At 38.7% G+C, this 24557-nt stretch overlaps 2 protein-coding genes and 1 pseudogene across 42 annotated transcripts in view; 2 read left to right on the top strand and 1 right to left on the bottom strand.

Moving 5' to 3' along the window:
- The window catches only part of MARCHF7 (membrane associated ring-CH-type finger 7), a 45276-nt gene extending 34181 nt beyond the window's left edge, over window positions 1-11095 (bottom strand). For 14 of the 33 annotated variants that reach the window (XR_014080250.1, XR_014080251.1, XR_014080261.1 and 11 more), the window contains exon 1: window positions 10954-11095. The gene's annotated coding sequence lies outside the window, so the exon portion shown is untranslated. Of the gene's footprint in view, window positions 1-10558; window positions 10682-10953 lie in introns of those variants that run through there. The other 19 variants (XR_014080252.1, XR_014080253.1, XR_014080262.1 and 16 more) reach the window with 2 other exon arrangements.
- Window positions 11096-11171: 76 nt separating this feature from the next.
- The window catches only part of BAZ2B (bromodomain adjacent to zinc finger domain 2B), a 414086-nt gene continuing 400700 nt past the window's right edge, over window positions 11172-24557 (top strand). For 7 of the 8 annotated variants that reach the window (XM_081582779.1, XM_081582781.1, XM_081582783.1 and 4 more), the window contains exons 1-2: window positions 11172-11287; window positions 13001-13183. The gene's annotated coding sequence lies outside the window, so the exon portion shown is untranslated. Of the gene's footprint in view, window positions 11538-13000; window positions 13184-24557 lie in introns of all 8 variants that reach the window. The other variant, XM_081582778.1, reaches the window with a different exon arrangement.
- Window positions 19076-20873, top strand: LOC145542926 (large ribosomal subunit protein uL30 pseudogene; annotated as a pseudogene). The gene has a single exon (XR_014080270.1). The product of XR_014080270.1 is annotated as a large ribosomal subunit protein uL30 pseudogene (transcript).

Genomic DNA, 24557 nt, shown 5'->3' on the forward strand with positions numbered 1-24557 from the left:
GGAAACAGGGTTCTTTGATGGCTCAGTGGTAAAGAATCTACCTGCAATGCAGGAGACCAGGAGATGCTGGTTTGATCCCTGGATCGGGAATATTCCCTGGAAGAGGAAATGACAACACTCCAGTATTCTTACCAGGAAAATCCTATGAACAGAGAAGCCTGGTGGGCTCCAGACCATGGGATCGCAAAGAGTTGGACAAGACTGAGCACCCTTGTGTGTGCGTGTATGTATACACACACATATATATAAAACACTGAAAACTCATGAACACAACATTTAGAGATATGAAGGTAATTCCTAAAACAGCTAAAAGTTAAGGATAGCTGCCTGTGCAAAGTGGACTGGGAAAGAGGTAAAGGGTGAGGCAAAGGATGGCTGTTTTTCTTTTAAGCAGGATGATCATATTTCCTGGTTTGCTGAGACCAGCTTCAGTTTATGGCAAGAAAAGTTCTAATTTGTGCTCATTATCCCTGGACAATTATTAATAGTACTTGCATTGTCTCTCAAAAGTGGCCTGCTTTGGATGATAAAGCATACTGTCATCTAACATAAATCTTTCCTACCTTCAGCTTTTTATAAACTCTCTATATATCCATATAAAAATTTGTATTTAAAAAGTGAATTATGAATCGGACATTTAAAGAAGGCATACAATAGTAGAAAGAATACTAATGGTTAAATAGTGACACACAAAAGCCCATGAAAGGTTTAACAAGTAGCAGAGTTGTTATTTTGTCAAGAAGGCTATAAAAATATTAAACAAGGGACTATATTTGTTGAGGATTTTAAACGAGAAATAAAATGTTTTTAAAAAGATACAGGCCTACAGTTGGTTTGCTAACAATAATGCTTCTTAATCATACTTCTCATGGTTTACTTTGACTATATCTATACTCAATTCTTACTTGCATACTTACTTGTAGAATGAAACTAACCTAGTAGGAAATCTCTAAAAACAAAGCTCTTGGGAGAAGGCAAAGAGGCAGAGTCCTCCGAGAGCTGTAATTTATACTGCATAAACTATTTTTGGAAACTCCTCTACATAAATTGATTGAATTCTGACAATGTAGGCGTTACCAGAAAACTTATATAATTTGGTTGTGTAAGTTGTAGGTCAAAAGCACAAAAAATAGTAAAAAATAAAATGTGCAGTCCTTGAAAAACTTCTATCAGACCACTTACAAGGTACTATGAGGCATCTTCTCAAGTTCATTCATTCATTGATTCAAGTAGTTTTTCACATGCTTAGCACATTAATTAATATACTAAACAAAGGGATGGAGAGAGGGGACAACACTGAACCTAGTGAGATAATGAATATAAAGAAGCTGTGTTCTAGGAGAGAACAAACTACATAAATAACGATATAACTTAAACAGCTATAAATGCTCTAACAGAAAAAGTATAAGCCAGTCAAGCAGGAAAAAAGTATCCTGAAGCTCAATGCTTTTAACCAAGACTTAAAAAGCACAAGAAGTTGCATATGTACAATCTTTCCTCAATGGTCACTATATAATGGCCTCTTACTTCCCTTCTGTCACTACGCATGTGTGCTAAGTAGCCCACAAGGCTCCTCTGTCCATGGGATTCTCCAGGAAAGAATACTGGAGTGGGTTGCCATGCCCTTCTCCAGGGAATCTTCCCAACTCAGGGACAGGACTTGCGTCTCTTACATCTCCTTGGCAAGCAGGTTCTTTACCACCACCACCACCTCGGAAGCCCTTGTCACTAAGCAGTTTCTTTAAACATATATTTCTTTCAGTTTGATTCCAGAGTTGGATAGTTGAGGTCTTTTTCTTTCTGGTGATAAGATAAAAACATCAGCAGGGCTGATTTTATAAATGTCTTGACCACTTAGGCAAACTATGAGGCCCTGTGTTTCATTAAAACTTCTACTGTTGACATTTGAAAATCATTAATACTTTAAAATTTGAACTTGTACCTTATAAGTAAAGTCAGATAGGATAGTGGAGCACGAGCTTGAGCAGAAGAGATATGTGTCTGTCTGCCATGCCTTGCCACTCAATCTGTCTTTAGCACTCATTGCTATGAAGCTTTGATCATTAACACACTTCAATTTTTACTCTGAGTCTCACTCAAATCCTAGGCATCTGGATCAACCAGACTTGGGTGCTCATGTTCTTTATCAACACATCTATCTCTGAGTAAGATGAGGTACTGACTGCTCCAAGAGGTCCTATCTTTCATTCTTCAGAACTTGCTTCAATTTCAAATGCAGAAAGAAGGTAATGAACCACAAAGTCACAAAAATCTTATAATCAATATTTGAGATTTTTATTGTATTGAACTTTTCAACTTTTAAGATTCTCTGAAGCTGGTATTTAACTGCTAGTTTACCCAACTAGTCTTAATGTGACTTTTTAAGTATTCCCTTACTTTCAGGCATTTTAAGAGTAACTGGCATAAGGAACAGTAGTGGAAAACAAATATTTATACCAACTCCAAAATTTATGTAGTCTGTCATCTCATAAACCTGTGACTTGTTAACTACTAAAAAAACTGACAATATTTTAAATAGGTAATTTCATTCAGCTGGGCTTCATAAGAAACCTCTGTAGAGCTCTTTAAAAACAAGTTCATGTTTTTGGTGGCCGATTTAACACTATAGGGCTTCCTTTGTGGTTCAGCTGGCAAAGAATCCGCCTGCAATGCCAGAGACCTGGGTTCAATTCCTGGGTTGAGAAGATTCCCTGGAGAAGGGAAAGACTACCCACTCCGGCATTCTGGCCTGGAGAATATAGACTATACAGTCCATGGGGTCACAGAGTTGGACGCAACTGAGTGACTTTCACTTAACACTATAAAGGAATTTTAGACCAAAAAACAGTTTCTCCTACCTATAAACAGTACAACTCAACTCTAGTCTATGGAAATAATCTTAAACTTTTTTAAACTAGGTAAAAAGCCTCAAAGAATTCTCTCATTACCCGACATGCAAAATTGTGTGCCCAAAGTTACCTGCAAGTTAACAAGATCTCAGTCACATGTTAAATGCAACTGAAAACTTATCACACAACTTATACTAAAATACAAATTTAAACTAAATTTTTACGTTTTTTAGCAAGACTGTACATGAATATGAGACCTACTCTAAGTATACCAACGTTTGTCTCTAATAATAGCACAATAGGCCTTGTCTAAATAAAGGGAATTTGTCATTAATCCACACATTTTCTCATTTCTATTTCATCTTACTAGTAATGACACCACTCCCCAATCAGACTTTCAACTGTTTTCTACTACCTTAAAAATGAAGTCTAAATTCTTTACCCCAGTATACAGAATTCTAACCCACCTTTTCCACTTAAATTTCAAATTGTTGTTAAGTCGCTGTGTCCAACTATTTCGCCACCTCACGGATTGCAGCCTGCCAGGCTCCTCCGTCCATGGGATTTCCCAGGCAAGAATACTCAAGTGGGATGCCATTTCTTTCTCTACGGGATCTTCCCTACCCAGGGATGGAACCTGCATCTCTGCATTAGCAAGGCGGATTCTTTACCGCTGAGCCATCAGAGAACTACCACCTCAAAATAATGCGGGAGACCCAGGTTCGATCCCTGGGTCGGGAAGATCCCCCTGGAGAAGGAAATGGCAACCCACTCCAGTACTCTTGCCTGGAAAATCCCATGGACGAACGGAGGAGCCTGGTAGGCTACAGTCCATGGGGTCGCAAAGAGTCAGACACGACCGAGTGACTTCACTTTCTTTTCTTTCCTTCTCTCTCTCTCTTTTCTTTCTTTCTCTCTCTCCTTTACTTTCTTTCTCTCTCTCTTTCCTTTCTTTCTCTCTTTCTCTCTTCTTTTCTTTCTCTCTCTCTCTCTCTTTCTTTCTCTCCAGTTCACCTTGGTGGAGAGGAGGTGACATGGGTCTGCGAAAAGGACATAAATCTTGGGACCGCCCCACCTCTGAGGATCAGGCACTTAGAGCCTGCCTAAAACTCAAGAAGGATGCATAAAACTAAGAACACCTCCTTTCCCATGGACTTTCCTCCAAGTATCTAAGAAGGTATAGCAGTTTACTGTTTAGGGAGTTACAACAGCCTTTGAGTTGCAGGCCTGTCTGTAGTGCAGATATACAGGGCCTATAGAAGTTGAGGTTAGTGAAAGAACACTGAAATAAATCCTCTAGCATTCCAGCCTCACACTAAGCACCATGCAGAAGCAGTCAAAGAACACTCTGAAAAGTATATAAAGCAGTAATAAAGTTCAAACCTAGCTCCACTACAGACTAAACCAACTCAATCTACCACACTAACAGTCTAACAAGATATGTCCCTACCCAGGCATAAAAATTATGACCTCAGTCTCCACTGTTCTTTCATTTGCAACATTTCACCATCAATCAAAAATTATAAGACACAAAACTACAAGGAACCAACACAACACTGTAAAACAATTATCCTCCAATTAAAAATAAATTTAAAAAAACAAGGGAAAAAAGTTCATCATCAAGAGATACCAACCAGATGAAGAAATGGCTCTAACGTTAGCAAACTGGGAAATTGATGCATTTATTAGTAGCCTAGGCAAAACTGAGAAAACCAGAGAACTGGGAAACAGGCTAGAGGAAAACTATCCAGAATGAAGGATGGAAAAACAGATGATGGCAAATACAGGAGAGGGTTTAAGAGAAACTGAGGAAACAGTTAAGAAAGTCTATTGTACTTTTAATTAGTTACAAAAGGAAAGAACTAGAGCACAAAAAATTTGAAGAGAAATTGGCTGAATTGATTTAATAGATGATTCTGCTTGTAAAGGACTCTCTCAAATAACATGTACCCTTTCACATTACTCTATAGATCACTCTGTTCCATTCTTAAAATAATAGTCTTGTTCAGCATGTCATGAGTCACATAGTAATCATAAACCAAATGATGAGACTAACAAAAAGGCCCCAACTCCATTCATACTAATAGCCTATAGTTCAGCATGTCATGAGTCACATAGTAATCATAAACCAAATGACGAGACTAACAAGAAGGCCCCAACTCCATTCATACTAATAGCCTATACCTAAGACACTCCCTTTATTTTAAATGGATATATTAATAAAGGCAATTTTTTCAAAACAGTAAACAGGATAAAAGCAAGACAAACTAAGTGCTGCCCAATTTTCAGCACATGCACCGACTTCTACTTGTAAATACAATATTTGAGACCACAAGCTTTGAAGTTTGTCCCTTAGTTGGTGTGACTCTGGGCTTAATATCGCAAATGCTTTATTTTTTTCACCTACAAAATGAGAATAACAATAGTACCAATTTTACAGATGTAGCGTGAGCTCTACTGGCACACCATATATAGTCAGTAAATAATAGCTGCTGCTAAGTCGCTTCAGTCGTGTCGGACTCTGTGCGACCCCATAGACGGCAGCCCACCAGGCTCCGCCGTCCCTGGGATTCTCCAGGCAAGAATACTGGAGTGGGTTGCCATTTCCTTCTCCAGTGCATGAAAGGGAAAAGTGAAAGTGAAGTCGCTCAGTCGTGTTCGACTCTAGTATTAAGCAATACCATCAGATGGTAAAAAATTTTCATATAAACAGCTTTAGTAGGCATTACTTTGGCCCTCCCCAGGGGCTCAGTGGTAAAGAATCTGCCTGAATGCAGGAGATGCAGGTTTGATCTCTGGCTCAGGAAGATCCCCTGGAGGAAATGGCAACCCACTCCAGTATTCTTGCCGGGAAAATCCCATGGAGCGAGGAGCCTGGCTGGCTGTGGTCCATGGGGTCGCAAAGACTCAGAGATGACTGAGTGACTGAACAGGCATTACTTCAGCTTTTTCATTATTTGAAATTTGTCTTTAACACATGGTACAAAGATTGTTTAAAGTCATTCAGATTTTGGTACTGGAGGATAATCACTGTAAAGATACTGTACCTTATGTACTTTACTTATATTAAGCATATGCATAAAAAACTGGGGAAAAATAGATATTATTAACATTTTACTTTATGTCTGAGTGGGTTTTGCTTTAACTTTTTCAAAATGTTTTTACTCTAATTTTGATAATTAAGGAAAACAGTTACTGGCAGACGAAAAGATATTTTTTATCTTACATTACAATAAAATCTATAAAGAACTCCTAAAAATAATTTCCTTTCTAAATTGCAGCACTTCTGGTTTATACCCCTTAGTATCTATACACCACAAAAGAAGTATCAAATTCTGGTAAATAATAAATGGAAAATAGGTCAGAATCATTTTGCAAAATGGAGTTTAGATTACCTGAGTATGCCTTAAAAATTTTATTTTTACTATGAGAAAATTTCAAACATACACAAAAATCAAGACAATAATAAACCTCCACATGCCAAACAACAGTCTTCAACAATTATCAACATTTGACTATTTCACCATCCTCTATTTTAAAGCAAATCCCAGTCATGATATCTTTAAGAATGTCTGTTCTCAATAAAATATTCTAAGCCACCTGTGGTAAATTACAAAGTATGGCTACAAAATACCCACAGCCCTTCACACTAATGGTGCTGATCTGCCTGGGGAGAGGATGGAATCTATTTCCCCACCCCCTGAATGTGGGCTACCTTGTGAAATTTATTTTGACTAGGAAAGTGTTAGTCATTCATCCATGACTGATTCCTTGCAACTCCATGGACAGTAGCCCGTCAGGCTCCTCTGTCCATGGAATTCTCCAGGCAAGAATACTGGAGTGGGTAGCCATTCTCTTCTCCAGGGGATCTTCCATACCCAGGGATGGGGCCCATGTCTCCCACACTGCAGGCAGATTCTCTACCGTCTGAGCCACCAGAAAATAATGTGACACTGTATGATTTCCAAGGCTATAGGAAGTCTTATAGCTCCCATTTTCATGCTCTTCGAATGATGTTTTGGAACCCTCATGTCATAAAAGACCACAGTGAGCAAAGCCTAAACGTTAACCAACACCAAGTGCCAGAAATGTGAGGGACGACTGCCATCTTGGACCTGCCAGCCTTAAAAATCTTGCATGAGTGAATCCAGGCAAAACCAACAGAACTACCCAAGAGGCACAAAGAACTGTAGTAACACTGTAAATAGTAGTTTTAATCCAGAGGGTTCTGAGGTGGTGTGTTATGTAACAATAGAGCAAAGCTTCATAACTTATTCCTTTTCCTACAATTATTATCATGCACCTAGTCTCATAAAAAATCTAATTGTTTCAGGGTCTAACTTAGACTTTTTCTTAAATATTCAGGGGAGTGAGTCACTGAATTACCAAAAGCACAACAGTACTCTGCAATGAATTCATGGCATGAATATCAGAGTTATTACAGAAAATACCAATGTATTTCAACAGCCAACAGTATCCCAGAAATATAAACATAGTTAAAAACCTCTACACGGTAGAGGCCTTTGTTTAAAACATCTGCTTCGGAGGAAAATTTTTTTTTTCTTATTGGGAAATCCTAGCGTTCTACTGATATCAGTGAACTGGAGACATAAAATCTAAGGGTAGTCACAAGGAAAACACTCTGAAAGCACAGAAGTTTTGGGGTCTTTAAAAAAATCCCTCTTGATTTTCAGCTGACAGGTATTTAACACACAGAGGTACACCCAAGTCTTAAAAAATAACGAGAAAAAAGTTCAACATTTTCATGAGAAAGTAAGACTAAGATGTTAGGTCTACGTTAGAATACTTTGAAATAATCTATCCTCCTTTGACGTGTATTTAATCTTTGTCAAGTTTCAACCTTCACTGAGTAACTGGAAACTATTTTAGAGTTATTCTGAAACAGGGAAACATTACTCTGAAGCGAAATGATCCTAACAAAGAGATGAAAACTAGTTTTGAAGGTTCAAGATTTCTCTTCTTAAAGCTATTGACTAAAGGGTGTATATCAGAAGGTAATTTCAAAACTAGGCGTTTGACTTATCTAGTCTAACCAGTAGAGCCAGAGAAATACTTTTGAGAACAAGAAAAACCAGCTTTGACATCAGGAGTTCAGACCAAAGAAAAGTTAAAAATTAAGATCATGAAAAGTAACCCAGACAACTCTCAAATTATAACTTTACCCTGCTCCCCTCTTCGGCTTCACCTTATGATTATCAAGTGTATTAAAAATAGAATTTTTGTAAAGCAACAACTATGAGAAAATAAACTATTTCCTTATAATCCTGCTTCATTGAATTCAAGTAGATCTTAGTATGAACTCAAAATCTTTACTCATTTTAAATTGTAATTATACTAATATGATCAGTTTTTGACTCAGTTACTAAACAGCTAAAAGGTTCACTAGTTAAGTTTAATTTGTTGGTTAAAAATGAGGTTTGATACAAGACTGTGCGTTTCACTTATGCATTTATGCATTTCCCACTGTTCTTTACTACTAACACAATTATTTGTAGTAACAGAAGGATGTATCAAGAAAAATAATTTAAAATCATTCCTTATTTGGCTTAGGGACACAAGAGCTCTTTAATTCCAAAAGCATAGAGCACTAACCTTCTAAAACAGTACAGGTCTTTTCCTGTCATGCTCTAACCTTCCACTCAACTGTTCCAGCTATGAGGAACAAATTGTACATTCCTGAAACAAACCATGATACCATGACTTACAGTTTCCTTACCAAACTTCTAACCATCCTTCACATCTCAATTCAAGTAATAGTTCCTGTAAAAATTTTCCCCAAGATTAAACACCTGTTCTCAATGCTCCCACAATACGACCATATATCAATACTTACATTAAGATAATAGTAATTGTTTACACATTAGTCTAAATGTATAATTATTTGTAATGGCTCAGACGTAAAGAAATCTACCTGCAATGCGGGAGACCAGAGTTCGCTCCCTGGGTTGGGAAGATCCCCTCGAGAAGGAAATGGCAACCTACTCCAGTATTCTTGCCTGGAAAATCCCATGGACAGAGGAGCCTGGCAGACTACAGTCCATGGAGTCACAAAGAGTCAGACACGACTGAGCGACTTCAATTCTTCATACATTAGTCTGATGATTAAACTGTGAGTTGTGCAAGGCAGATGCTGTGTCAAGCTCCTTGTAATGTAAAGCCCTAATCTAGAATCTAGTAGCTAAAATGTAACAAACTATCAAAAATTGTTTTACATTTTTTGATAGTTTTGCACTACTTAAATTATTTTCCTGAAATTAAGTGGGCAACTCTTGAACATATATCAGATGAAGAGTTGTGTGAAATGGATATGTAGCTGGTTAAAAATTGGAGCCATGGATGTCTTTTTATATTCAAGCTGATTATCTGACATCTTCACACAGAACATATGTGTGTGCCTATACAGGGAATCTTTGTGCTTTATCTGGGAATATTAAGCTCTCTTGCCAATGTGGCAGAAACAGAAATTACCTGTACTTAAGAAAGGAATCTTTAACCATCCTTATTCAGACCTCTGATCCAGCATGCAACTTCGAAAAAAAAGACTCAGGACTATACTTACCGACCACGCTGACATGACATCTGTGGTATAATTTAGGGCACAGAAAAAGTTGTAAAAAGTTCTTATCTAAACTAAGAACTTTTAGTAGTATAGAACTTTTATAAATATAATTATTTTGAGTGTGAGAAGCATTCAGTACCTTATGAGGAACGTATTACAGGGAGAGTAAAATTTGAAAAATGCATGAATATAAACTGGACTTTAGTATGAATTCCAATTGTTTACATTTATCAAAAGTTCACTCTGCAAGTATTATGTCCCCCAGCGTGTTGACTGCTACACACACTACTGCATCTAATTTAATCCTGACTTCAACTCTAGGAAGGTTAAATAATTCCGGCGAAATCAAGACTCAAACCCATATATAGGTCCCTAATGCCTCCTGTGTCACTGCTGTTTCACAAATGCTGTAGAGCTGTGAATGAAATACTGACCCCGTTTCTGAAACACAATTTTATTTCACGGGAGGAAAAAAAAAAAAAAAAAACTAGCTGCCTTTTAAACAACGGTATAGCGTTTGATTTTCAAATCTAAAATTCATCCTTAACCTCATCTCTTAGTTCCAGACAGAAACAAATAGATTAACGCAAGCAAGAAAAAGGAAGATTTTAAAATCATTTTAATAATGAAAAATACCTAAAACATCCTACAAAATCGAAAAAAATAATCTTAGGAATGCAATTTCACTTCGCACTTTGCTCTTAATAGCGCCAAACGACAGCAGTTGTGATCAATTTATCAGTATTACCAAGACAGAGATGTTCCTTATATATTTACATCTGCTTGTAGGAAAAGCGAATTACAGTCTTTTTGGTGTGCGTACACATTCATCTTTACTACGCAGTTTCATTAAAACGAGGGAGTACTGTATTCAACTACTAGTGCCTTCCTTTTACTTCTTATGCCAACAGGTACGTTGTTAAACATACCACCACCTATTTCTATTTGAAGAACATACAGTATACTACAATACTAAAGAAATCCCAAAGTATCACGATACTCAAGACCTGGGATGATCAATGAGCAAATTTTTACCCCTACATAAGGGGCTGGCAAAGTTCCTTCAATTCGAGGTTGGTCTGGCAAAGCCCTAAATCTCCCCGCCTTTAACACCTCGATCATTAAATACCTCACTAGTGACACTCCCTGCCCGCGAGGTTCTGGAGGACCGTCCGTACCCCGATCGAAGAGAAGGCTGCCAAAGGCCAAAATCAGGGCTCAAGCCCCTACCCCTAGGCCGCCGCACGTCCACAAGGAAGACGCACGGCCTGCCCCCGCCACACGTCACAAACCCCACCACGGGACGAAAGGCCACCGGCAAAGAAGGCCTGCGTCCGGCTCACCTTATCACCCGCGGTCCCAGATCAAGCGCCTGCACCCGGATATTGAAAGCAAGGAAGGGGCCTCGGTGTCCCCAGGCCAGCACTTCGTTTCCTCCCCTCCCCCACCCCGCGGCCTCGACTTGAACCACCTCCCCGAGGGCCAGAAACCCGAGGTGCGCAGTTTATTACCCCTGCCCCTGACCTGGCACTGAACAGGGTTTCTCCCGCTCCCAGCGATCACACCGCCGCCTTCCTCCTCGGAGTTCTAGGCCTCTAACTGAAGCAGAACAGTAGACCGCGAAGCACAATGGCGTCCGCCCAGCTCCCGGATCCGGCGCAGAACCAGCCTCCACCGTTAAATGCCCCTCCCTTCTCCTCTCCGCGACTTCGCGGACTCAGCCGAGTTCTCGCGAGATTGGTGGAGCTGCGCGGATCAGAGAGCTGCCGGTGGGCTCGACGTACCCCACCGCGGGGTGGTGCTCTGACTGCGGCAACCGTTGAAGGGCTGCCCCCGGGGAGGCAGCGAGGCGCCACCGGTAAGCGGCTGCGGCTGATCGGCCGGCGGGCTGGCGACTGGGCCGGCGAGTTTGCGGGCATTGTGAGCGGGGCACTGGAGGCCCGGCCCTGGTTGGCCGCCCTCGCCTGGCTGGTGAAGGGCTCATATCCAGCCCTGCTGCTCCCCAGCGCCCGAGTCCGCGCTACAGGATATTGGCCCCTTTGGCAAACCTGCAGGGCCCACTGCTTGAAATACCGCCCATCTTTTTTTCTTTTTTCCTTTTGCGCTTGGTGAGTGGCGCAGTGAATGTTTATTGACTTGAATCAAACACTGCCTTTCAGACCTCCCCTCCTCCCATTCCCTGTTCACCCTATGTGATGGCAGCGAGCCCTCCCCTTTAAGGGTCGGAGCCTATTCGTCCCAGACCATTGGTTCCTTGTGGTAGTTCAGTGTTGGTAGTGGTGTATTTTCTGCAGTCATGTCTTTTAAAATCGTGGCACTCATCTTTGGTAGTGTAGCTACAGATTTTGCGAGAAAAATGCATCCACTTAGAAAGAGGGAGGAAAATTGTGTGATAAATGGTCTGATGAGAATGAGACGAAACTTTAAGAAAACTGTAAATGTGGTAAACCAAGATGTTAAATGAATACTAAGGGAGTAGATTAGAGGAAAAAGCCAACATTTCTGTGGATTTAGGTGATATGTGGGTTTTGGATAAGGTATCAAACATGTAAGTTCCTCACCGGTAAAAATAAGTTATTGAAACTTGGAGGCGTACTGGTAACACTTGTAAACTGACTTATTTTATTGGTTTTCTTAAGGAATTCATTGGATACAAATGATTTTAATAAATGAAGTGTGAAGTTTATGTGTATTTCGTTGTCATTTCATCTGGACGGTGTGCACTAGTCAGTATCATCTCTGTTTCACTCAGTGTTGGAGACTAACAGACTGTCCATGCTTCACTAATGTAAATTGTAAAATAGTAAAGATTATTATTGTTTAAAGTTGGTACATAAATGCCAGTCTAACTTTTTAAAATGTGATTTGAAGATTAACTATCTGGTGTGGGATAAAGTGAACAGACTAAGTTTGAGAAAATTGATTTGCCTTGTATAGAAAACTTTTTCTTCCCCCAACCTGTTTCGTTCCTATAGCATTATGGTTATGGGTATACACATCCTGAAGCACTGGACTGCATAAGTTCAAATCCCAACCCTGTCTCTCACTACCTTTGTGGTCTTGAGCAATTCTGTTTTTTGTTTTTTTTTTTGTCTGCTGGGCATGTGGGATCTAGTTTCCCAACCAAGGATCAAACGTGCGCCTCTTGCTTTGGAAGCGGAGTCTTTAACCACTGGACTGCCAAAGAAGTCCTTGAGCATTTCTTTAACCTTGCCAAGCCTAGGTATCCTGTTTTTGTTTTTAGTCACTAAGCCCTGTCCTACTCTTTACTATCCCATGGACTGTAGCTCGCCAGGCTCCTCTGTCCATGGGATTTCCTAGACAAAAATACTGAAGTGGGTTGCCATTTCCTTCTCCAGGGGATCTTCCCCACCCAGGGATGGAACCGAGGTCTCCTGCATTGCAGGCAGATTCTTTACTGTCTGTAAAATGAAAAATACCCACTGTGTTTTTAAAAGAATTAAATGCGATAATGCCTCAGTTCCTAGAACATAGCATTCCATAATTGTTAGCTATTACATTCCATGTCTAAATCACTACTAATATTATCTTTCTGGGGCTTATTACATAGGTCCCTTAAACATCTTCTGAGGTACATTCTACACTAGAAGGATTGACTACCATTTTCCTGAGCTATGGCAGTCAGACCTGATAGAGGTAACTTCTCTACAGAAACCCCAAACCTGTCAAGAATGGTTCAGATTTTGGCAGACTGTGACTTCATCCCTACCCAGCACTGATAATATCATAAGAGGTGAGTGTGGCACCAATTTCTTAGGCTAAGCAGACCTTCCAAATTAGTGTCTTGTTGATGCTAGTAAATAAAGACCACTAGTAAGTATTTTTTTTTTTGTTTAAGAATTGTTAGTTGATACTGTTTTTTAATGTACTTTCTCTGATTTGAGTTTCCAGATAATTTTCATTATCAGAAAATAATTATTGAGATTTTCTACATTAAAGACAATTTGATAGAGATTGTAGATACAAATAGAGAGACTATATTTTCTGAACTTAAAATCAGGACCAATGCTTTGACAGGGAAATTATTTGAAATTAGAACTTTTCTGACCAATTTAGACCCCTGATTGTCTTTTTTTGCATAGATGTCCCCCTTTTGACCTTTCTTTGCTGAACTTTTTATCCTTATGATCAACTCTGATGTACCTTTTTGTGTATAAATATCTTTGTTCACCACTTGCCACACCAACCCATTAATTTCCATTTTTGAACTTCTCTAAAGTAAGGTCATCTTTACTATTACTAATTTATCTCCTTTTACTTTATAAATTTGTCTACCATTTGGTCATAGTCATAACAACTCTCTGCTGTTATGCTTAAATATTTCTTCAACTACCTGATAGGTTAGAATTCTGTTTCAGATACTGAATTTTAAAGTTTCTATTTTCCCCATTCTTATCATTCACAACATAACCTTCCAAGAAGCTTCTCTATGGTAAGGGCAATTTTATAGATATTCTCCACTTTGCATAAATGATGTGATCTTGAAAAGATGTGGTTATATTTACTTTTTATAAATCAACTTATTTTTAAATGTAGTCATTTCTTAAACTTTTGAGGAACAACAGGTAATACGTAGGATCCTCTTATGCAGGGTGGGGATGGGGGGGATGTACCTAAGTTGAAAACAAAAGATGCCAATTTCTTCTTAAATGGGAATTTTATCAGCTCTGGAGAAGGGAACCTTGTGGCATCAACCAAATTGAAGATCTATTTAAAGTTATAGCTAACTCTTAAGTATACTGTACTTACTATTATTGAATAACAGTCGATAGTTTGAAGATTCATCCTTCTAAGGAATATTTTACTTAAAAGGTCCTTTGCTTTAAATCTTGATATAAAAAATTCTTTTTATTCTAAAAGCAAAAACCTTTGATTTAGTGAATTTAAATTTTCCCCTTTTCAGGAACAATTGAAAGGTGCTCCATTTAATAAATGAGCCAAGGCATGCTCTTGGTTGACTTCTGTTGGATTAGCAGCAGCAATAACTTTTGATCTCCAAAACCAGTAGAGAAAACAATATAAAAACCAATAAAAAGAATACCATCTTGAAACCTTCTCTGAGAAACTCTTTCTTAAGCTTAAGCTTATGATATCACTGGTTCTAGGAAAATTATTCCTGCTCATATTGCTGCTCCAGAATATCTGGCCTGGTCGGAAACAATTCTCAGTTTATGGGACACTTGGATCCATGTATGAAACACCTTTCACAGTGTCAAAACATAGAGCTTTTAATAAAAGCAACTGTCTTTTATTATTGATAGTACTAAAGGTTGGATTCACTACTTATTACTGTAAATAGTTTTATGGGAACACAGCTAGGCCCGTTAGTTTATGTATTATTTGTGTATGTCAGAGTTCTCCATAGAAACAGAACCAATAGTATACAATACATATCTGTCTATCCACAATTACGAACTATCTTCACTACAATGCCTAAATTAGAATTTGATTAAGTGACTTGATATGCTAGCCTCCCCAAGTTAGCACATAAAATTAACCATCACAGTCTATGACTGTTTTTATGTACAGTGGCAGAAATAAGTAGTTATGATAGAGATGATATGGCCCAGAAAGCCTAAAATATTTACTAGTTGGTTTTTTTGTGGAGAGTTTGATCACCCCTGGAATAAACCATAAAACCAAATTTAACTGACCCCTGTCCCTTTAGTAAAGCTGAACACATATATAATAGCTGAACACATATATAATAGCTTCAGATTGATAATAACCAAGTCTATATATATGCTCTGCCTCATGTCCATGTTGGACTACATTTTGTGAGACTTCAAGCAGAAGGGCATCTATTAATAAAAACTGATATGAATTCCTTGGATATGCCCTCTGGCAAGTTGGTTGAAATGTCCTTTATAATCTTAATTTTTTTCTTGTCTACACTTGTTTGAAATTTTGTAACAATGTGTCATACATACTAGCTATTTTAGTATAGGCTGTTTTTTTTCCCCGCTTTCCCCTTTTTCTTCCCTTTCTATTTAGCTCCCTTTTTTATTTACCTGTTTTATTTAGCTCTCTTACCTCTATTTATTATTTCATAAATATTCTTGCAAATTTAGTATTCTTCATTTTTTTCTTCACAGTAATACAATATTAAAAGAATAGTTAACACATGCAGAGAGAGAAATACTCAGATATTTTTTTCCATTTATTTGATAAAACAGCATCAAATTTCATGGGCATATTCATCTTAATTTTGCAATCAAAGGTACCTTTTTCTCTAAATCCTTATTTATATCGATTATCCTTTCTTTTTATTTATGTGTTTATTTATCGCTGCGCTGGATCTTTGTTGCTGCACATGGGCTTTCTCTAGTTGCAGTGAGCAAATGAGAGCTACTCTTGTTGCGATTCATGGGCTTCTCATTGCAATGGCTTCTCGTTGTGGATCACAGGCTTTAGGTATGCAGACTTCAGTCATTGTGGCATGAGGGCTCCGTAGTTGCAGGCTGCGGGCTCTAGAGTGAGGGCTCAACAGTTATGGCACATGAACTTAGTTGCCGCGCAGCACGTGGAATTTTCCTGGACCAGAGATCAAACCTGTGACCCCTGCATTGGCAGGTGAATTCTTAACCACTAGACCACCAGAGAAGTCCTACCATTTCTTTTCAGTGTCACAGGTATTACTACTCTGTCCTGCCTTCACCGTGTTTCTTTAACTGTCTTCTGCCTGTTGTTCAGTAGCTAAGTCATGTCCTATTTGCAACCCCATGGACTGTGGCGTGCTAGGCTCCCCTGTCCTCCACTATCTCCCAGAATTTGCTCAAACTCATGCAGATTGAGTCAGTGATGCTATCTAACCATCTCATACTCGGCCAACTCCATTCTCCTTTTGTCTTCAATCTTTCCCATCATCAGGATTTTTTCCAGTGAATCAGCTCTTTGCATTAGGTGACTGAAGTACTGGAGCTTCAGCTTTAGCAGCAGTCCTTCCAGTGAACATTTGGGGTTGATTTCCTTTAGGACTGACTGGTTTGATCTCCTTTGGTCCAAGGGTTTGGACCAAACTTAGTCCAAGCACCAGTTTGAAAGCATCAATTCTTTGGCACTCAGCCGTGTTTATGGTCCAACTCTAACATCTGTATATGACTACTGGAAAAACCATAGCTTTGATTATACAAACCTTTGTTGACAAAGTGATGTCTTTGCTTTTTAATATGCTGTCTAGGTTTGTCATAGCTTTTCTTTGAAGGAGCAAGCATCTTGCCATTTATTTTATTTTGCCATGTTTTCATAGATATGTTCATATGGTAAAATATGTCTGTGATTTCTTTATAATTTTGGGTTGTTAGCTAAACTTAAATAATATTGCCTATTCCCAGATTGTATCATGTAATACCCTAGATTTTCTAGACTGTGTTTAATTAAACTGAAATAAATGTTTATTTCCACAATAAAAATCAAAGGAAAATCCCATCAGGCTTCTGGCAGGGAGAAAGAGAAAGGAACCAGTTTGAAATACACCAGAGCAGTCCATTCTTAACAAACAGTGCCCTCAGGGGAAACTAGTTAATTTGACAGAGTATAATACAACATTGGAAATCGACTATACTCCAATATAAAAGAAAATTAAAAAAAAAAAGAATGTAGAGTCCCCTAGATGAGAAAGATTTTTGAAAATATTATTTTACTCCTAGAAAGCATCAGTTTCATATAAATTTTGTAGGAATAACCAAAAGATTAGCAAGAAATAAAGACATTTTTAAGGCAGCTTTTTCCAATAGAGTACTGTCATATTATCTGAATATTTCTAAAATATTTAAGAAAAGTTATTAATAAAAATAATAAATTCTGGGGGATAAAATATAAATTATATTATTAAAAGAAAAAAGAAAAGATCAATGTCTTCATCCCTTAGGTTCCTGTTGATCTGATGGTTGAGCACTTTAGGCTAATTTTTACCACTGAAACAAAATTGGGAGTCTTTGCTATTGTTACTTCTCTTGCCTGATAACAGTTGTTTGTTCCTCCTCTTTTAAGGTGATTAATTACCGAGACCTATTCAAAGGCAAGCATTGTGGCCAGGATTATATCAAAAGATGGTTAATGTCAAAAATGTCTTCCCTTATGTCAAGAAAGCCATGCCTTGGTCTCTTTCTCCAGGGGCCCCCACCCTATCTGCTTACACAAAGACTGTGGGACAACTAGAAAAGGTTTAACGTGGATGTAATGGGACTATCAGAAGGAGAAGAAAGAAAAGAAGAACTATTTGAAAGAAAAATGACTGAGAATTTCCCCCAAATTAATGTTAGACCCCAAACCACAGATCCAGGAAACTCAGAGAACACCAAGCAGGGTAAATTTTCCCCAAAACTATACCTTGGCATATCGCTTTCAATTTTAAAAAGTCAAAGATTAAAAAAAAAAAACCTGAAATAGGACAGAGTTAAAAAAAAAATTTTACTTATAAAGGAACAAAATAATTACATCCAACAGCTCCTCAGAAGCCACATAAGCACGAAGACTGTGGTGTGGACTGAGATATCAAAACTGTTGGGAGAAAAAAACACCACCAATGTAGAATTCTGTATTATGTGAAATTACCTTCAAAACTGAAGGAAAAATTGACAAAAATTAAGAGAATTTGTTGCCTGTAGACCAGCCTTGCCAAAAACAGAGAAAGAGAGAAATTCATTAGAGACAAGGAAAATAATATAGTTCAGAAACTCAAATCTACATAAAGAAACGAAGAACATCAAAGAACTAAAAAGTGAAGGTAAAATAAGAACTTTTATTTACTTTATTCTTAACTGAGCTCACAGCACTGTGTTAAAAATAATAATACCAACAATATATTCAGTTATGTATATGTCTTATCTATGTATGTATATGTTTGTGTGTGTATGCTAAGTTGCTCAATCATGTCCAACTCTTTGCGGCTCCATGGACTGTAGACTGTCAGGCTCCTCTGTCCATGGAATTTTCCAGGCTGGAGTACTAGAGTGGGTTGCCATTTCCTACTCCAGGGGATCTTCCTGACCCAGGGATTCAACTCTTGCATCTTCTACATTGGCAGGTGGATTCTTTATCACTAGTGCCACCTGGGAAGCCCACATATATGCTTAAGTATTCTCATATATTGGCATAGGAAATGACAACCCACTCCAGTATTCTTGCCTGGAAAATTCCATGGACAGAGGAGCCTGGCGGGCTTCAGTTCGTGGGGTCACAGAGAGTCAAACACAACTCAGCACAGCATTCTCATATATGTTTGTCTTGTTTTTAGTCGCTCAGTTGTGTCCGACTCTTGTGACCCCATGGACTGTAGCCTTCCAGGCTTCTCTGTCCATGGGATTTTCCAGGCAAGAATACTGGAGTGGGTTGCCATTTCCTTCTCCCGGGGATCTTCCCAACCCAGGGATAAGTGAAATGAATAACAGCAGTGAAACAAAGGATAGTAGGGAAAAATTAGAATTATTTTGTTATTATGAGGTATACTACATATGAAGTGGAGTAGTGTTATCTGAAAGTGCATTTGGACTGTTGCATATTAAAAACCCTAATAGAACCAATAAAAAATCAAAATAACTATAGCTGATGGACTAGGAAAGGAGACAAAGTGGAATCCTATAAAATGCTCATTTAAAACCACAAGAGAGACAAGAGTAGTAGCTGCAGCACTGGGAAAATGGTGGAGGAAGAGCCAAGAAGAAAGATCCCTTTGGTTCCAGAGAATCTCCTGAAAAAGAAGAAGGCTTATTCAGGCCCTCAAAGCCACCCGGGCAAAACAGGCACTTTTGCAAAGGAAGGAACAGAGGAAAGGAAAAGAGATCAAGTTTAAATGACTAGAATGGTTCATGCATGTCCTGGCGGCAACTACGGGACAGGGTGCAATTCAGATGGCTAAAAGTGAAACCTTGTGGCTTGGAAGTGCCAGAAAAACATTCCTTGGCCTTTGTTGTACATATTGAAAGGGTTAATGGGGTGAGTTCACTGGTGCAGAGGACAATTGAAAGGCTTTGCCTGAATAAGATTTTCGGTGGTGTCTTTATGAAAGTGACCCCTCAAACCATAAATATGCTTTGTATTGTGAAACCTTATGTGACCTGGGGATTTCCAAATCTGAAGTCTGTTCAGGAACTCATCTTGAAACGTGGATAAGCCAAGGTCAAGAACAAGGTCGTCCCTCTGACAGACAACACAGTGATTGAGAAGCACCTGGGGAAGTTTGATGTCATTTGCTTAGAAGACCTCATTCATGAAATTGCCTTCCCAGGGAAGAAGTTCCAGGTGATCTCAGGGTTCCTGCACCCTTTCCAACTCTCATTGGCCCATCACACTACAAAGAATAGAGTGGGCTTCATCAGGGAAGTAGGCTCACCTGGCTATTGAGGTGAACGCATCAATTAGCTCATCTGGCAGCTGAACTAAACCCAGTGTACCTGAAAACACAGTGCGCTGAAGTGTGTGTTTTTGTTTCATGAAATTTTCACTCAGTATCTTCAAGGAAGATTGTTTTCTTCTAGAATATATCTTCAGAAACTGGACACAAAGGGTCAGGGAAAACATAGTGATGTTCACAAGACACTTTTCATCCCACCTCAGTTCCAAGGAAAAGTTCCTGTGTGTTTTCTCTGGTAACCACTGTCCACCTCTGAAACCAGCAAAGGGCTCATGCCATGAAGAAGGAAGTCCTGTTTTATCACATCTATCCTGGGCTTTACTGTTGATGAATGAACACCTACCTATGGATACAAGACAGCAGTGGACCAAGCCTAGGAGCATGTTGAACCTGGGATTTCCTGGGGCCTTGTTTTTGGAAAGAACTTGAAATTAGAATTAAATTAAACTAGAACTTGAAATTAAAATTAGAAGCGCACACACACACACACATACACACACACACACAAGACCATAAGAGGCAGATAAGAATACTGTGAACAGTTATATGCCAACAAATTGGACAACCTAGAAGACATGAACACATTTCTAGAAACATATATCCCATCAATACTGAATCAAGATGAAATTGATAATTTGAACAGACCAATCACTAGAAGTAAAGTAGGATTTGTAATTTAAAAACTCATTCCAGCAACAGTCCAGGACTGGATGGCTTCACTGGGCAGTTCCACCAAACAAAACTTACACCTGTTCTTCTCAAACTCTTCCAAAAGGTTGAAGAGGAGGGAGCTCTCCCAAAATCATTGTGTCAGACCACCATCATCCTAATAGCAAAGCCAGACAAAGACACTACCAAAAAAGAAAATTACAGGTCAATTACAGGTCAATTTTTGATGAATATAGATGTAAAAATCCTCTACAAAATTTTAGCAAACTGAATCCAACAACATATAAAAAGGGTCATTCTCTGTGATCAAGTGGGTTTCATTCCAGGGTCACCAGGATGGTTCAACATATGCAAATCAATTAATTTGATATACCACATTAACAACAGAAAAAGACAAAAATCACATGATCATCTCTATAGATGAATAAAAAGCATTTGATAAAATTCAACAACAACAAAAATCAATATTTATTCCTGATAAAAACTCTTCCTAAAGTGAGTATAGGGGGAACATACCTCAACATAATAAAAGGCATTTGGGACAAGCCCACAGCCAACAAAATACTAAATGGTGAAAAGCTGAAAGTCTTCCTGGTAAATTCTGGAATAAGACAAGGATGCCCATTCTCACCACTACTATTCAACATTGTATTGGAAGTCCTAGCCACATAAGCCAGAGAAGAAAAGAAATAAAAGGCATCCAAGTTGGAAGGGAAGGGGTAAAATTGGTCCTTTGATACAGATGCCTGATACTCTATCTAGAAAACCCTAAAAACTCCACATAAAAACTATGAGAACTGTTAACTGTGTTCATCAAGAGATCAGGATAAAAGAGTAATATATAGAAACCTGTTGCAAGTCTTTACACTAGCAATGAAATACCAGAAAGGGAAAGTTAAAAAAAAATTCTCTTTAAAATTGCATGAAAAAAAGAAAATAGTCATAAATGTAGTAATCAAGGAGGTAAAAGATACACGGAGAAGGCAATGGCACCCCACTCCAGTCCTCATGCCTAGAAAATCCCAGGGACGGAGGAGCCTGGTGGGCTGCAGTCCATGGGGTCGCTAGGAGTCGGACACGACTGAGCGACTTCACTTTCACTTTTCACTTTCACGCCTTGGAGAAAGAAATGGCAACCTACTCCAGTGTTCTTGCCTGGAGAATCCCAGGGACGGAGGTGCCTGGTGGGCGGCCGTCTCGGGGGTCGCACAGAGTCGGACACGACTGAAGCGACTTAGCAGCAGCAAAAGATACACGTTTAGAACTATAAAAATTGGAAATTTAAGAGGATTCAAGGAAATGGAAAAAACCTATGCTCTTGGATTGGAAGAATTAATACAGTTAAAATGGCTGGACTACCCAAAGCAATCTACAGATTTAATGCAATCCCTATAAAATTACCCATAACATTTTTCATAGAGCTAGAACAAGTAATCCTAAAATTTATATAGAATCAGAAAAAACCAGTAACTGCCAAAGCAATCATGAGGAAGTGGAACAAAGCAGGTGGCATAATCCTTCCAGACTTCAGACAATACTACAAAGCTACAGTAATCAGAAAAGTGTGGTTTTGAGACAAAAACAGGCGTATTAATCAGTGGAACAGAAAAAAGAGCCCCGAGATAAATCCACACATACTGTGGTCAATTACTTGTCAACAAAGGAGGCAAGAATATACAATGGTGAAAAAACAATCTCTTTAGCAAGTGGTGTTGGGAAAACTGGACAGCCACATGTGAATCAATGAAGTTAGATCACCCCCTTGCAGCATACACAAAAATAAACTCAAAATGATTTAGAGACTTAATATGAGACATGATACCATAAACTCCCAGAAGAGAGCATAGGCAAATAGCCTCTTACATAAACTGTAGCAGTATTTCCTTAGCTCAGTCTCCCAAAGCAATAGAAATAAAAGAAAAAATAAGCAAATAGGACCCAATCAAACATAGAAATTTTTACACATCAAACAAAATCATAAACCAAAAGACAATTAATGGGAGAAAATGCTTGCAAACAATGCAACCCACAAGGGCTTAATTTCCAAAATATATTAATAGTTTATACAACTCATTGATGGAAAAAAAAAATCAAAAAATGGGCAGAAGGAACTTCCTCAGTGGCACAGTGGATAAGAATCTGCCTGCCAATGCAGGGGACATGAGTTTGATCCCTGGTCTGGGAAGATTCCACATGCCACGTAACAACTAAGCCCATGCACCACAGCTACTGAGCCCATGCTCTGGAGCCTCTGAGCTGCAACTGCCAGGCCCTAGAGCTGCAGCTACTGGAGTTTGTGTCCCCTAAAGCCCATGTGCTGCAACTACTGAGCCTGTGTGCTACAACTACTGAAATCTGAATGTCTAGAGTCTGTGATCCACAACAAGAGCACCCACTGCAATGAGAAGTCCATGCACTGCAACAAAGAGTAACACCCACTTGCCACAACTAGAGAAAGCCCATGGAAAGCAATGAAGACCCAGTGCAACCAAAAATAAATAAATTTAATAATAATAAAAAAAGAACCAAAAAATGGGCAGAAGACCTAAATAGACATTTCTCCAAATGACATACAGATGGATAGCAGACACATGAAAAAATGCTCAGCATTACTAATTATTAGACAAATGCAGATCAAAACTATCATGAGGTATCACCTCACTCCAGTGAGAAAGGCCATCTTCAAAAAGTCTACAAATAAATGCTGAAGAGAGTGTGAAGAAAAGGGAAGCCTTTTATGTTGGTGGGAATGTAAATTGGTGCAGTCACTATGGGAAGCTCCTTAAACTGAAAATAAAGTTACCACATGATCCAGCAGTTCCATTCCTGGGCATATATCCAGAAAGAAATGAAAACTCTAATTGGAAAAGATACATGCACCCCAGTGTTCATAGCAGCACTATTTACAATAGCCAAGATACAGAAGCAACCTAAGTGTCTATCAACAGATGAACAGATAAAGCATATGTGATATATATATATATATGTATATATATATATATACACACACACATATACATGTAGTGAAATATTAGTCATTTAAAAAAGTGAAACAATGACATTTATACCTACATGGATGGATGTAGAGATTATTAAGCTAAGTGAAATAAGCCAGACATAGATAAATAGTGTATGCTATCACATATATGTCTTCTGAAAAATAGTAGAAATTGATCTATTTACTAAACAAGAACAGACTCACAAACGGAAAACAAATTTATGGTTACCAAAGGGGGAGGGGGGAGGAATAAATTGGGAGTATGGAATTAACAGATGCTCATTACCACACTATATATATGCATACTATATAAAGTAAATAAACAATAAAGTTTTACTGTGTAGCACAGGAAATTATATGCAATATCTTGTAATAAGATATAATGAAAAAGAATTTTTCGAAAAGCGTGTAGGAGCTTCCCTGGCGGCTCAGTAAAAAGAATCTACCCACCAGTGCAGGAGACATGGGTCTGATCCCTGATCCTGGAAGAATCCACATGCTGCTGAGCAACTACTGAGCCTGTGGTCTAGAGCCTGAGAGCCAAAACTATGGAGGCCATGTGCTGCAACTACTGAAGCCCACATGGCATAGAGCTGGTGCTCCACAGTAAGCAAAGCAACCAGAATGAGAAACCCTAGCACCTCAACAAACAGTAACTCCCACTCAGTGCAAGTAGAGAAAAGCTCGTGCACCAACAAAGAAAAGCACAGCAAAAATAAACTTAAAAAATTTAAAAAAGACTCAATGTGTGTGTATCTCCAAATCATCACTTTGCTGAAACTAATCTAAACTAATCATCACATCTGAAACTAATGAAATATTGTAAATGAGCTATACTTCAAACACACAAGGCAGAAAAGGAGTTCAGTTCAGTTCAGTCACTCAGTCGTGTCCGATTCTTTGTGACCCCATGAACCGCAGCACGCCAGGCCTCCCTGTCCATCATCAACTCCCAGAATTTACCCAAACTCATATCCATTGAGTCGGTGATGCCATCCAACCATCTCATCGTCTGTCGTCCCCTTCTCCTCTTGCCTTCAATCTTTCCCAACATCAGGGTCTTTTCCAATGAGTCAGCTCTTCGTA

Source organism: Giraffa tippelskirchi, chromosome 3 (assembly GCF_054371585.1).
Source record: "Giraffa tippelskirchi isolate mGirTip1 chromosome 3, T2T-mGirTip1v1.2.pri, whole genome shotgun sequence".
NCBI lineage: Eukaryota > Metazoa > Chordata > Mammalia > Artiodactyla > Giraffidae > Giraffa > Giraffa tippelskirchi.